Source organism: Sus scrofa, chromosome 5, assembly GCF_000003025.6.
Source record: "Sus scrofa isolate TJ Tabasco breed Duroc chromosome 5, Sscrofa11.1, whole genome shotgun sequence".
NCBI lineage: Eukaryota > Metazoa > Chordata > Mammalia > Artiodactyla > Suidae > Sus > Sus scrofa.
This window is the reverse complement of record NC_010447.5, coordinates 78667859-78683804: the sequence shown is the minus strand read 5'-3', so window position 1 is coordinate 78683804 and position 15946 is coordinate 78667859. Positions and strand designations below refer to the sequence as shown.

The window sequence follows — 15946 nt, the reverse complement described above, 5'->3', positions numbered from 1 at the left end:
ATTCAAGCTGTCTTTGACCTTCACCACAGCTTACAGCACCACTGGATCTTTAACCCACTGAGTGAGGCCAGGGATTGAACCTTCGTCCTCATGGATATTAGTCGGGTTTGTAACCACTGAGCCACAGCAGGAACTCTGAAATTTGCACCTTTTGAGCCTTTTCACTAATTTCAGCCACACCTACTCCATACTTAAGATGGTAAACTCTATGTTATGTGTATTTTTATTTATTTATTTATTTGGACACACCTGAGGCATGCAGAATTTCCTGGGCCAGGGGTCGAACCCAAGCCACAGCAGTAACAATGCCAAGTGCTTAACCACTGGGCCACCAGGGAACACCTATGTGTTTTTTTAACACAGTAAAAAAAATTTGTTAACTACCTTTGCTGAACTGCGTTCCCTCAGAGAGTAACTTTGGGCATATAATTTCACCTTTTTTAAGCCTCAGTATTCTCAAAATGGACAGGTTGGACTACAGCAGTGAGACCATCAAGAAGAACCCTAATTTGTTACTATTTTTCCTTTTCGGGTCTCATGTTTTGAAAGATTTTTGTCTGGTAAAGTACACATTTATTAAGAAACTATTTGTTTTCTGTTTCTTATTAAAGACGCTTTTGTTTCTGATTAGCAGAAGATAACCATGATTGCCACCTTGAGTTTGTATGTCAGCCAAAAGAAAAGAAACAAGATTTTATTTAGCATGCACAGACTTAGGTAGCTCTAGGATTTCTATGAGAACATTTGAAATACTGAAAATTGTTTGTGAACTCCTACAGGTTTGGAGACCACTGGCTTGACATCCTAGAAATGGTTGATTTTCAAAGTCCTTCTTCCTAATACTGTGATTCTCTTCATGAAGGTATGGCTTCCTATGGGCTTAGTGCTGAAATAAGGTTATGGAAATTTGTACTACATCAGTTATAATTGATTTGACCAAGGCTTGAATCTGTAGGATATCTCTATTTCTTTACTTTAGCCCAGAGATGAAATAGGAATGATAAGTGAAAATGGAGTTCATGAAAATGAAATGCAGTTGATATTAACACACTGCTTGGTATCTGGAGCCCAATTTAAAGAGTCAGAGCACAAACTGTGTGGTCCTGAGGCCAGATTCTTGGACCTCTGTCATGTGTGATAAATGGTCACTGTACTTAAGCCAGATACATTTTTTTGAAGTAATTATATAATTTTTAATGAATTATACAGTGGAACATTAGATAACAATGGAAAAAACCTTATTAGTGTGACTCTCACAGACATTATGTAGAGTGAAAAAAGAGACATGAATATGTGTGAGGTTTAAAACAGATAAAACTAAGCTGACAGCATATGCCCAAAATGTTTAGTGTTTCCAATAATCATTATGGTAGTAGTTTTAGTATTGATGTGGAACAAAACAAATGAGTAGTTATGAGATTGTCTAATTTTATCATATCTTCATCCTTAATAATAATCAGGATTATTAATGTAGAAGAAAGGAGATGTTACAGTTGTAATACCAAAAGAGTTAAAAACTCTGCAGTCTTGAATTTGAACTGGAAAAAAATAGTATGAAATCATACGATACTTTTGTATATGTAAATACCCATAACTGCTGTGTTCACCAAAAATACCTAAAAACAATGAGCAAGAGGAAAAAAGCAAAACACAATAAGCAGTGAGCATCCTTAGCATCTATATTATAGTCTTGAAACACCTTTTCATGTTAGAAGAAACCAGGGCTTCTTAGAAAAGTAGCCAATTCTAAGTCTGGAGCAGGAAATGTATGAGATAAGCTTGGAACAGCTTGACACACAAGATAATTAGGAGGCTCTCAGAGACTACTAGGGTCATGTCAAAATGTCAAAAATATACTAAGGAGCCCACTTGAAGGTGCTATACAAGCCAAAGAAGGAATCATTTGAGAGTCAACAAAGACAAGAAATAACATAGATTGAAAGCAATCAAATATGTTTAAATCCATGAGTTCATAATGCTGTTTTAAAAAGAACTAGTCACTCACAAAAATAATAGGAAACCAGTTCACTATCTTGAATGCTGGTAAATGAAAGGATCAAGCATTTATCTGGCCTTTCCCATATGAACTGTACACTGCATAACCAGCTATTAGATGAAATCTCTTTATATAAAAGTATTCCAGGAGTTCCCGTGGTGGCGCAGTGGTTAAGGAATCTGACTAGGAACCATGAGGTTGCAGGTTCGGTCCCTGCCCTTGCTCAGTGGGTTAACGATCCAGCGTTGCCCTGAGCTGTGGTGTAGGTTGCAGACGCGGCTCGGATCCAGCGTTGCTGTGGCTCTGGCGTAGGCTGGCAGCTACAGCTCCGATTCGACCCCTAGCCTGGGAACCTCCATATGCCGCGGGAGCGGCCCAAGAAATAGCAAAAAGACAAAAAATAATAATAAATAAATAAATAAATAAAATCAACTTTAAAAAAAAAAAGTATTCCAATTAAGACATGGAAAAAACCTGAAATAATATCGTCATTTCTCAACTCTCAGTGAATTAAGAGATATATACATGAAGCATCAGTGGCTACTAACATTACAAAGAAACAGCTGGAATCATTTGCCTTCTATAGTCTTGCCAATTACTACGTATATCTTTAATATTCAGATCAAACCTGAGTTTGAGTCTCTAGACCTATCTGCTAATTTGCAGCAAGTGTAGAAGATAAAGGAACATGTGAGATTAGACATGAGTATACAATCAGCAAAATCTAAATTATGTGAAACTGTAAGGCAAATGGGCCTGGGTTGTCAGCATATACATTGTAAGGAAAAAAGATACAGACAGCAGCTCCAAAGATTAAAAGAGACCTAAATGAATGACATCAAATAGTTTTTTAAATGTACAAGACCAAACTGTAGTGACTAGGGATGCAAATTTGAGTGATAAAACTATTATTTTGAAAAGCAAGTGGTGATTACTATAAGTCAAGATAGTGGTTACATATGGAGATACAAAGAAGATTATGCTAGGGACAGGGCTAATAGAAAGGGTTTTTGGAGTGAGTGACAAAGTTCTTCACCAGGATTTTGCTCGTTGTAGTCTGTAAAGTACTGGTTCATATTGTTGTCTACATATGCTAGTCATATTAAGTCATATAGTTTGTGTAATTATTTAATTTGTGTAATTATTTAATTGATGTTGAATTAACATAATTAATATTACAGTCTCAAGAGAGACATTACACATTAAGGGCAAAAAGTACCTAGGAAGATGCTAAATTTTCCCGCCACCTATTACGCACCTAGTTTTAAGGGGTTTTGATGTCTGAGGGACACTTGCCTGTGTGTGTATTAGGGAAAGGTAACACAATGACATATGTTTTAATTTTTAACAATAAAGTTATAAACTTTAAATTCGACTGAGTCTTTGTCATAAAGGTTAGTTTCTTTTTAGATTTAGTGACACATTAAATTCCCTTAAATATTTAACACCATTTACAAACTTTATCTCCCAAGTTAAAATCTATTATACATTGAAAGTGTTCCGAATCACTTCTCTGACCTGAAATTATACCACTTTTCTCTTTCATAATTCTGATGTATCTCATGAACCAACATTTTCTGGTCACTTTGTTGAAATCTGCTTCCTTCAAAAGTAAATTATTTCCCTGGCCACCCTCCCTAGAGATCCATTTCTTCCCATGAAGAGCCCTTCCAATTAGAGTAGACATTGATTATTAGTGGGTAAACTGTATTGGACCTTTCTCTGGTCAGTGTAAATTAAGTAGAATATTTGTCTTTAAAAGTACCTTGGGGAGTTCGTGTCATGGCTCAGTGGTTAATGAATCTGACTAGGAACCAAGAGGTTGTGTTCGATCCCTGGCCTCACTCAGTGGGTTAAAGATCCAGCGTTGCCGTGAGCTGTGGTGTAGGTCGCAGACACGGCTCGGATCCCGGGTTGCTGTGGCTGTGGCGTAGGTCTGCGGCTACAGCTGCGATTAGACCCCTAGCCTGGGAACCTCCATATGCTGTGGGTGCAGCCCTAGAAAATGACAAAAAGACAAAAAAAAAAGGAAAGTTCCTTGGTTACTGGTATCCTCAAATATCTAGAACTCTTCCATGTATTAAATAATTACAATATTCTTATCCAGACTGGCCAACTTCTTTTTCTTCCTGTTGTTTGATTTGTTTGCTTGCTTGCTTCTTTTTAACAACTAACTGAGTTCAGTACATAAGTGGTTTAAATTGTAGCTGTTAGGTCAACACTGGAGGACATCAAGGCAGAGTTGCCATGACCCACAAAGCCTGACTTGCACTGTTGTAATGGTTAAGAGGATAGACCTTGGAGTCAAGCAGACTTGAGTTTGAGCCATGGCTCTGTCACTTATTTGCTGTGTGACCTTGGGGCATGTGACTTAACCTCTCCCAGTTTCATCTATAAAATATAGACATTTTGAGGAATAAATAAGGCTAATATTTCTAGAGCACTTAGTACTTTGTATACAATGTTATCAATTAAGAAAGCAAATATAAGTCTTTTATTTTAGCCCTTAATATCCTCTAATTTCCATATGTAGAAATCATAAATCCTCTTCAACTTTGGAACTAGTCTCAGAATCCACCTCTTCATGAAATTGTCCTGATTCCCTCAATATAATATAACCTTTGCTTCTGCTTAAAATTCAAGAATTCTGTGCCTCATTGGTGTGCTTATTTATACCTCAGCAGATTATAAGCTCCTTGGCACAAATACTGCCTAGAACCTAATACATTACCTTGCATATAATAAAGGCTCAATAAATGTTTAGCAGAATTTATTACCAGTTACTTTTTTAAATAGAAATTAAATAGCATTTATCTAAAGTTTCGAATTAGAGTATAGGAGAAATCACCTACTCAGTAAAAATGCAGTCTGGGGGAGTTCCCGTCGTGGCGCAGTGGTTAACTAGGAACCATGAGGTTGCGGGTTCGATCCCTGCCCTTGCTCAGTGGGTTAACGATCCGGTGTTGCCGTGAGCTGTGGTGTAGGTTGCAGACGTGGCTCGGATCCCGCGTTGCTGTGGCTCTGGTGTAGGCCGGTGGCTACAGCTCCAATTGGACCCCTAGCCTAGGAGCCTCCATATGCCGCGGGAGCGGCCCAAGAAATAGCAAAAAGACAAAAAAACAAAAAAAAAACAAAAAAAACGCAGTCTGAATTTTATTTACAATAGTAAAACTTCAACCTAAATACTTCAGAAATGGAGGATTTAGTTGATTTAACTTTCCTAATTAAAATTTAAATATTAATTATAATTAATTAATATTTAAATTAATTATAATGCCTATTCTTGAAATGTCTTTTTTTCCTCAGCAGTTACTTTTATATTTATGCTGTTAATGTCCTTCAGCCAAAAGCTACAGAACACCAGCAGTTAAATAAGTTGAGTCTATTACTCATTGTAGCAAGAGAGAACATACCATGGGAAGGTCTGTGGTGTCTCAGTAAAAGGATGTTAGAACTTATTCTGGGATTTAGACTTTGATTGGATAATTTTGGGAAGAGTTTAAGGAAGCAGACTTTCTAGATTTGGTGGTGTCAAAAAGCAAGGGCAACACTATAATTGGATATCGCAATAAATTTTATCTATAGGGAGAGCAGACTAGAACAAAGATAAAGCTATAATGGTAAAGAGATAGCAGTCATTCATTTAGGTGACAGGGAAATATTTGGCATTTTGTGGGGTTATAGAATAATCTTATCTGAATTGTATATTCTTGTGAGATTGTTTTATGTCCCAGGACAACATAGCTTAGCTATATCAAATCAGTTCCTAGATACTAAGGGTAGTTTTTTTTTTTTTTTCTTTCTCACCTCATTTGATGTTTCTCATTCAAAAATTATATAAGGTAATTTTGGAGTTTCCACTGTGGCACAGCAATAACGAACCCAAGTAGTATCCATGAGGACTCAGGTTTGATCCCTAGCCTCGCTCAGTGGGTTAAAAGATCCATCATTGATTGATGTGAGCTCTGGTGTAGGTCAAAGATGTAGCTCAGATCTGATGTTGGTGTGGCTGTGGCATAGGCTGGCAGCTACAGCTCTGATTTGACCCCAAACCTGGGAACTTCCATATTCCCTAAAAAAAAAAAAAGAAAAAAAAATTGTATAAGGTAATTTTGCTTTGCTCTTAGTTTTGAACTCTAAAATTCAGCTATCACAAATAAATGTTGGAGGGCTGTCTAATTGGTCTTAGACCCAAGAATAATTTTTCCTTTTAAGTTATGGTTGGGAACATCATTCCCTCTTCAAAGGATACTGCATTTTGAGCAGTATACAAAGTCCTTAATGAATTCCTACTATGGCGCAGCAGTTAAGATCCAGCTTTATCCATCCTCTGCTGTAGCTATGGTATAGGTCACAGCTCCAGCTCAGATTCAATCTGGATTCTTGATCCCTGGCCTGGGAAATTCTGTATGCTGTGGTGCAGCTGGGGGAAAAAAAAAGTCCTTGACATATATGTAGATAGAAATATTTTATTTGCCTCTATCATTAACCATGATCATCATAAAGGTTTTAAGGTGACCTTGGGGTCAGATTACCTAGGTTTATTTCTTGACTCTGACACTTGCTAGCCTTGTGATTTTTAGAAAGTTATTCCTCTGTTCCTCAGGTAACCTCATCTATAAAATAGGTTCAGTAGTACTTATGAGATATTGTTGGAAGGATTATACAGGAAAACTCATGAGATATACTAGAAAATAAGCCCAATGAGAGCAAGAATCTTGTCCAACTTTTTAACCACCCTATTCTTAACTAGCACAGTGCCTACTAATACATACCAGGTACTCAATAAATATTGGTTAAATGAATGAATGTAAAGCATTGATCATAGCTTTACAACAAACATTAAGCACACAAAAAGTTGGTTCTTTTATTTATCACTATTACTATTCTCATAAAGATATGAGAATATCCTTTTACTCAGATGAAACTGCTGATTTTATCTCACCCATTAGAGTTGTACCAGCAATATAATTAGAACATTGTTTGGGTCCAGTCATATTACAGCAGCGCTACTTTGTTTATATCTTCTAATTGGATCTAAACTCTTGAGTATGCTCTTAAGCTTTCTATCATCAAGTTTACCTGTCATCACAATGTTATATAGTGAACTTCAGCAAAGTCACTGAAGCCCCCACTCTTATCCCTCTCTTTAAAACCAGTTCAAAGTCTATGTGGCAGTTTCACTTGAGGCCCAATCCTTATCACACCATAACCTTGAGATATGTGTAAATCCTGCTCTAACTCCTCTTTACCAGTTGGACCTCCTTGTACTTGCTTCTTGATTATATTTTTAATTCCCTTCTTCTTGATGGTGGATTTACTAGATGAGATCTGCAATTTGTGGAATACCCTTTTGTCATAATTTTAAAAGATCTAGAGTTTGATCCCATTATTTTCAAAGTTCTGTGTTAATTATTAAATAATAGTTATTCTGAGAGGAAATAATATATTTAGTTTTGAGCATTTTGAATTTGAGTTAATAAAAGGAGATATTCCAGAAAAAGTAAAAATATGAAAGTGAAAGTGAAGCCTATAGAAAGTTTTAATTTTTTTTTTTTTTTTTTTTTTTTTTTTGTCATTTTGCCTTTTCTCGAGCTGCTCCCGTGGCACATGGAGGTTCCCAGGCTAGGGGTCTAATCGGAGCTGTAGCCACCGGCCTACACCAGAGCCACAGCAACGCGGGATCCGAGCTGTGTCTGTGACCCACACCACAGCTCATGGCAATACCAGATCCTTAACTCACTAAGCGAGGCCAGGGATCGAACCTGAAACCTCATGGTTCCTAGTCGGATTCGTTAACCAATGTGCCACGATGGGAACTCCCCAAGAAAGTTTTAAATATTTTATCACGAATAGATTTATAAGTATATTACACATTTTCCTCTGACTTCATCCCTGCACTCTCACCCAGTCCTTGACCCTTTCTGGAGAAACTCGGAATTAAACCAAGGTTTCAGGTAAGGCTCAGCAATAAAATAAGAGGACCTGATGCTTGGTAATTAAAAATAAAAGCTTTTAAAAGCAGTACTAACATGTCAACAAGATCACTAAATCAGCTTAGAACATGGTAGCACCTGTGCATAAGAGTAGCCAGACTCCGAAGTTCTCCTGTGGTGCAGCAGTTTAAGCATCCAACAGTGTCACTGCAGCAGCTCGGGGCTGCTATGGTGTGGATTCGATCCCTGACCCAGGAATTTCTGCATACCCAGGTGTGGCCAAAAAAAAAAGAGTAGCCAGACTCTTCTTGGAAGCCTCTCCAGTAATTTTAAAATGGGTAACAGAGGAGCTCCCCCTGTGGTGCAAAGGGATTGGGGGGGGTGGCTTGGGAGTTCTGACAATCTTTTAGCCAGGCCAGCTAGGGTAGATTAGTGGATTAGTACCTGCTGACATAATGGAGGCTGCTACATTTGTTAATGTTGTTATTCATTCTGAAGAAAAATGCATGCTAATAAATCACAGTTTAGAAATACTGAAAATTAAGAAGAAGGGAAATGATTACCCATAGTCCCACCATCAAAATATTATACTATTCATATTTAGAAGTATTTTCTAAATGTTCTTTTCCTTTAGAAAGTGTTTTTAAAAACAGAATCACATATAATTATGAGTGCTACTTTATTAAACATTATGTCATAATTATGTTCCTTTGTTGCTACTTAGAGACATATTGACTTTCAGTTTTTTTAAATTATATAACAGGTTTAGATCAAACTTAAACTACTGTGTAATATTCTGGAGTTTATTTAATATTCTCCTTGTCAGTTATTTAGGTTTTCCAGTTTTTACTTTTATAAACATACTATAATAAATATCCTTTATATTCTTCTTTGTGTACATGTGCATATAATTCGCTAGGAGAGATTTCAAGAAATGTAATTCTTGTTTGAAAGGTATATTCATATAGTCTGGTATATATAATCAAATTACCCTCCAAAAAAACTGGACAAATTTAAATTAACACCAACAGTGTTTTACTATTTTAATTTGTATTTTTCTATTAGTGTAGCTGAGCATCTTTTCATGTGTTTAATTACCCATTTTTATTTCTTCTTTTGTGAGTTGTTGCTCCTATCTTTCCCTAATGTTTTATTGGGTTGTTTATTGTTTTGTCACTGATTTGTAATTCTACAAAGAACAAAAACAGCAGGTATCAGATATGAGGAGCTAGCCTGCAACTAGTACCTAAACAACTTATCATAAACAACTACAGAGAACTCCAAAATTAGACAAGGTTATTCTGTGACTCTGATGGAGCAAGACAAACATTTAGCCACAGTGTAATCATGTCTGAGCACAGATTAAAAACAAGAACACTGTACAAATCACAAAAAAAGGACCAAACATCCCCTTCTCCAAGTAACAGGAGGGCCTATTGCTGCTTTACCAATTATAGCTTTTGCTCCATTTGATTCTTCTCACTTCCTAGATAATAATTAAGATACCCAATCATAGACTTGCCCTGACTTCTGACAGACTCTCCCCAAACCTATCACAAGCCTAAATCACAAAACAATCCCTTCTTAACCCGCTCTTACTGAAATGTCCCACAGGTTCCCCATGGTGTGCAGTCCTTCTTGTTACAAGTATTAGACCCAATTCCATTTACCTACCATTGGTTTCCTGGTACTTTTGGCTGGTGGGAAGATTTCTAAATCTTGATTGCTCTCATGCATGACACACACATTTTTCCCTTGTCTTTCTCTTGTCTCTTAACCTTGCTTATGGTATTTTCTGTTACTGATTAGTTTCTAATTTTATCAGTTTTATCGATTGTCTCCTTTATGACTTCTTAGTTTTGTGACTTGTTTTTTGCCTTAAATCATAAAAATAGTATCCTATATTATCTTTTAATACTTTTACTTTTTATGTTTAGGTCTTTAATCCACTTGGACTTTAATTTTGTGTGCAAACAATGAGAGCTAAAGTTCTTTCCAAATCTCGGACACGTGGGGGTTTAATCACACCCATCACTTTCTCTGGACTGCTTTCCTTGTCTCTTTCCTCCTCCATTTCAACAGACTGTGTTAGGAGTCTTTGAGCTCTGTTTCCATACCACACATCACAGCAATTATCGCTTTTGTCTTAGAATAGTTTGCTCCAGAGCAAGGAGAGCGTTTCACTTATTGTTTTACCTCCTTGGCTAATATGTTGCCTACACAGGAGTTTAATAAATATTAATGATTGACTGTCCTCTTTACTTTGTCTCCTAGAGAACAAGGGGGAGATCTTATTGGAAGGGCTAATACCAGTGTTTGTTGATTTGAGAATGGAAGAAAAAAATTTTTGTCCTTGGGCTATTTTGGTTGCCATGGTAATGGAGCGGGTTTTTCAGGCCTGCCATAGCAGTTGTACCTTAGGATTGGATAAGAAATTGAGTGCATATCTCACTCCTGCTAACAAATTTCTCCCCACCTACTATACTTAAAGCTAAAATTATGCAGGCTGCATGAATAATTTCCTTCTTTTTGCCCTAAGCTGAGAGGACGTATGCAGTGAGGTCTCCTCTTCAAGGGACAACAGGCATCGAAAGGGGGACCATATGGAGTCCTGGGGCCACCAAATGAGGAGGTGGAGAAATAACAGGCACCTGAAGTGGGTAAAAGCCAACAGGTCCCTGGTTGTTGCTCACCCCTTTCCGGTACTCTGAAGGCTAGATGGGTCTAGTATGTCTAGTAATCCAGTGGGGGGCGGGAGGGAAGGGTGTGGAGGTTCTGGGAGGGGGTGTGTAGAATCTGGGGCTAACGTCAGGATATGCAGCCCCTCCTCAAAAAAGCTTGACTGACTTGGAAGACCTGAGTGGAGCAGTATCTTCTTGGAAGTGTAGTCTCAGGGCTTCTTTTGTCTTGTGCCTGAGATGGAGCTTAAGAGGCTGCTAAGCCTCAAGATGCTGTTGTAATCATCTGCCTCTGAAGGGAAAGGCTTTTGTGCTCCTTATTAATGAGATATAGAAGAATAATAAGTGGGTGAGAGGACAGCTATAGATAATCTGGAGTAGAATTTGGAAGCCTCCTAAATCTAACCCTTTTGAAGAACAGACCCTACTTTCTCTTTCACTCTCTTTCCTTGAAACTGCTGAGGGTTCCAGAATCTGACTAGGACTTTTATTTTGTTCATCTAAGCATTATAATGGGAAGGAGGTGGGAGTTTAGTTTTTGTTTCTTTCTCCCTGAGAGTGCCAACTGAAAGGCCCCAAATATGTGAAGAAGCTCAGCATAGTACTCGGCACAAAGAAGCTAGTAGATAATGGTGTTCAGTGAATCTAACATGGTAAAAGACTCTGGGAACAAAAGTGACTACCCATTATGAGTTAGAGACTTGGAAGGAAGGCATATATGGTGTGGGCCAGAGGCCTTATGGGTCTGTCCTTGTCTATTGCTTGGCAGTAAGTCTTGGCCAGCTCTCTCACTTCTGAAACTGAGAGATAAAAGGCCCTGTCCGAGATTCCACTACTATATAGCAAAAACATTGAAATGAGTACCCAGGGCTCTCCCTCCAGTGATTTACCTCCAAGTGAGCCAATGGAGTATGGAGGTAAGCTTCTCACACCCCTGAGGATGGATAAAGGCCCGGTAGGCAGTGTCAAGGAAAGTGATTTTAGAATCTGGCCTTTCCTCCTAGATAAATGGAAGTCTCCTGCTTGTAGGGAATATGTTGTGTAGCTTAGCTGTACAAAGAGAGCTTATCCTTCCTTTGAGCTTCAGGTTGGGAGGATTACCTTTTTGAATTCCCAGGGACAAGGAGGCTGGGACCTGTGAAACTGGTAAAGTGGACATATTCAATTATATCATACAGTCCTGCCTAAACTATACTATCTCTTCCATTCCATTTCTCCTCCTCATAATGATTATTATTTTCAATTCTAAACCCACCTCTGAAATGATGGAGTTAGAAGATTTCATTCTTTGCTTTCTAAATACCTTTAGAAATTGAATTCCTAATTAACTGATGACCCCTGTCATGAAAAATAGAAAGAACCAGAGGCTTTGGCCTTAGAAAAGCCTATATTCAAGTCCCAGCTCTATTGTTAAATCTGACATGTTACTTCTCTGAGTTTTCTCATCTGTTAAATGGGAATACTTCATAAGGCTGTGGTAGAACACAATGGTATTTTTTACCAATGGTATTTTTTCCCTAACCTGCAATCCATGAACTGTCCCCTGGCCACCTGTGCCACTTCTCTCCGTTTTGCTCACCCTGCTCCATCACTCTAGTCTTTCTGTGAACTCACTAAGCTCTCTATTCTTTCTGCCTATAACCCTCTGTTCCAAAATCTTCGTATTTGCTCCTTCACATCATTCTTGTCTCAGGTCATTCCCTGACCACACCGTCTAAAGTAGTATAAAATTTTTTTTTTTTTTTTTTTTTTTGCTATTTTTTGGGCCGCTCCCACGGCATATGGAGATTCCCAGGCTAGGGGTCCAATTGGAGCTGTAGCCACCGGCCTACACCAGAGCCACAGCAATGCAGGATCCGAGCCGCATCTGCAACCTACACCACAGCTCACAGCAACGCCGGATTGTTAACCCACTGAGCAAGGGCAGGGATCGAACCCGCAACCTCATGGTTCCTGGTCGGATTCGTTAACCACTGCGCCACGACGGGAACTCCAGTATAACATTTATTATTAGCTGAATAATATCCTATGTGTTTACTTATTGATTTGATCGTTAACTTCCCCTTCCTCTAAAATCTACAGTCCAAGGGACTTGTATGTCTTCTTCATTGACTTGTCTGTCTTCTTCATTCTTCAAGAGCAAGGGACTTGTCTGTCTTCTTCATTGCTTCATTTTAAATCTTCATTTTAGATCTGCATCTAAAAGAGTGGCTTGAGCACAGTAGATGCTCTTTGAGTATGAGGCTGAATGCCAAATATTTAAAGTTCTAGAGAATATGGTGGTCTAGAAGCCCAATCTTCACTGCCCCCTAATGGATGGATAAAGGAGGGAGCCCATAAATGTGGCAGCATGTCAAGACTTAGGGATGTCTTTCTTCCAAAAAGAATGCAAGAACAAAATTTCTCAATCAGAACTAAGAGGGCCTCAAACAAGAGACCTGGTGAGATATTGTTTCACTGGATAATGATTTGTCCTAGCTTTTTTTCATGAAGCAAGAGCTGACTTTCATTTTCTGTAAATCAGAGAGAATGGCCTATGACTAGAAAAAGAATTATTAAAAATTTACTAGAAATAATTGAGCAGTGATTAATCATTAAGGGGAAGTCTATGACAATAGAAAGTCTCTGCCCCTTCTCTTCACTCTTGACTTTCCTTAAAACTTCTTACCTTCCATTTGGCATTCACCTCTTTTGCTTGCTGCTTCTTTGCTTCCTTTTAACTAGATCCCTTTCCATTACTTACACAACAACTACTTGAATTATAAAGAGAGATTTGATTTATCTGTTATACAGCATAGGAGTCATTAAATACTACTGTACTCCTGAAGTGTTAAATCTCAAGTTGATTTATCTTTGTGCATTAAAAAAAAAAAAAAATTCTGTAGATATTTGCCTTTCTGCTACTTGAGGAAAACATCCAGCTAAGGAAAGAAAAAAATAAGGAATTTTTAAATACTATCAAGATTGTGGGCGGATCTCACATGGGGGTCAGTTGTAAATCTTGTGGGATAGTACCAGGCAGGAACTATCTAATGTTGATCTTCCTTCTGAAACTTCATTGGGCCTATTCATGACTGACTTCATCTAAGACTCCAAAGGAAGGAAAGTGACAGAATGGGAATCATTAATTAGTTGAGTCAGTGTCTAAAAACTCCTATTATAGGACTTTCTGGTAAATTCTGGATTATGAAGGATGTCTTAGGCAAAAGGCTTAAATGGGGGCTTTCTCTTTCTGCTAATCCCCAACTCTAAAATTTTTGGAACCTAAAGTTGCAAGTGTGCTTGCAAAGAGAAAGAAAATAATGTGGCTCCCTGAGAGGAGATCCTAAGTCCACTTTTGCATTTAGCTCTGTGTTAGTAAGAAATGTTAGTTAATAAGGGTAGCTGGCCTGCCCTCTAGGGACTAAGGTCAGTGGAGGAAAGAAGATGAGAGGGTGCATGGGTCATTAGAGCTTATATAGTTTCCACGGTTTCTAAAGTTTCATGCATAAACATGAAAACAAAGGCTTTTTTTTTTTTTCTACAGACAATGAATACACACTTCTTTGACTATCATATAATAAGAAAATCCCTACTATCATTATAAAACAAACTTGCAATAACAAAATCCATGTGATGGGCCGTTGTAATGTATCATGGAAGGAAAAAGTGGCCAAGACCCCTCAAACTAAATTCTGAAGTTGGGCTAGAGAATTAATAGATCCCTGAGGTAGGACAGTGAAGGTGTATTGCTTGCCTTGTCAGCTGAAAGCAAAGTGCTCTGATAGTCCTAACTAACAGGTGTCAAGAAAAAAGCACTTGCCAGATCAATAACTGCATACAAACTTATTTTGGTCAAGCAGTGAAACCACATCTGGTACAGCAGCTGCAATTGGAGTCACCACTGGTTAAGCTTATGATAATATGCTCTCATTCTCCAGGATCCATTTGCATTCTGCATAGACCACATAGGAGAGTTGAATGGGGCTGTGAAGGGAATCACCACTTGAATTCTTCAAGTCCTTGCTGGTGGCACTAATCTTTGAAATCCCATCAGCAGTGTGGCAGTGCTTTCGATTCAGTATTTTCATAGGTAAAGGCAGTTCTAGTGGCTTCCAATTTGCCTTTCGCATCATAATAGCCCTCACTCCACAGGTCTGGGAACTAAAGTGGGGATTCTGCCAACTGCTGAGCATGTGTTTTTGAAATGGAGAAATAACCACGAGGTTGGCTTGACAATACACTAGATGGATCTGAGCTCAAACTCCATTGCTCACCTAAGCTCTGTAAGCCCCTGTTCTGCCTGGTGGACCACAGTGATGTATTGGATCTCCTGGAATTTGTATCAGTTCAGAGTTAGTGTCCAGTAATCCCTGAGAGATCTGATTATATCATTTTCTCCACTGCACAGTAACTCTGGTAAAAGGCCATGAGTCCCTTTGGGGAAGACTGGGAGAAAGGTTAACAATATAAATTTTGCATATCTTAAGATGTTTATTATGAGGAACTGGCTCATAGGATTATGAAGGCTGAGAAATCCCACAATCTGCCATCTACAAGCTGGAGACCCAGGAAAGCTGGTGGTGTAGTTCTAGTGAAAGTCCAAAGGCCTGAGCACCAATGATATAAGTCCTAGTATAAGGGCAGGAAACGACCAGTGCCATAACTCAAACAGTTAGACAGAGAGAATGAATTCTCTTTTCCTCCGCTTTTTTATTTTCAGGCCCTCAACCGATTGAATGATGCCCACCCACTTTGAAAAACACTATCTGCTTTACTCAGCATACCTATTCCAACGCTGATGTCTTCTAGAAACACCCTCACTGACACATTTAGAAATAACACTTAACCAAGTATCTGTACATCCTGTGGACTAGTCAAAATGACCCATAAAATTAACCATCACACTTCCATTGCTCCCTGTTGCCCCACTAGCCCAGGTTACCACAGCAAGCCTCTCACAATCAGATGTTTCAAGGCAAAACATAAGCACACATCTTTAGGAACATGTAAATGTGACAATCTCCCCCCCCAGATATGATGGTAGCATCATCAGTTCCACCATTCTGTGAGCATCCAATCAGAATTATGCACCTGCTTCCCATTTCTAAATACAGCCCCTAAAACCTACTGGCAGTTTTCCTGGGATCTCCCTCCTCACTTATCGTGGGGTGTTGGTGGAGAAGTTGCTTTGTCCTCTACGAGAAAGAAGCTGCTTAGGATGAGAATAGCTGGAAGAGGGACTAGAGCAAGCAGTCACAGGCCTGGGATGTCTGCTTATTTCCTTTCAGTGTTTTTCACACTCTTGATCTAACCTCAAGGTAATACCAGAAAAACAGTCTAAATTTGTGAGGATG

General features: G+C 38.5%; 1 protein-coding gene across 1 annotated transcript in view; it reads left to right on the top strand.

Annotated features, from left to right (window-relative positions):
* Window positions 1-15946, top strand: part of LOC106510393 (olfactory receptor 10AD1-like) — a 54448-nt gene that overhangs the window by 1318 nt on the left and 37184 nt on the right. Inside the window, 1 exon segment of the mRNA XM_021092620.1 lies at window positions 780-862. The gene's annotated coding sequence lies outside the window, so the exon portion shown is untranslated.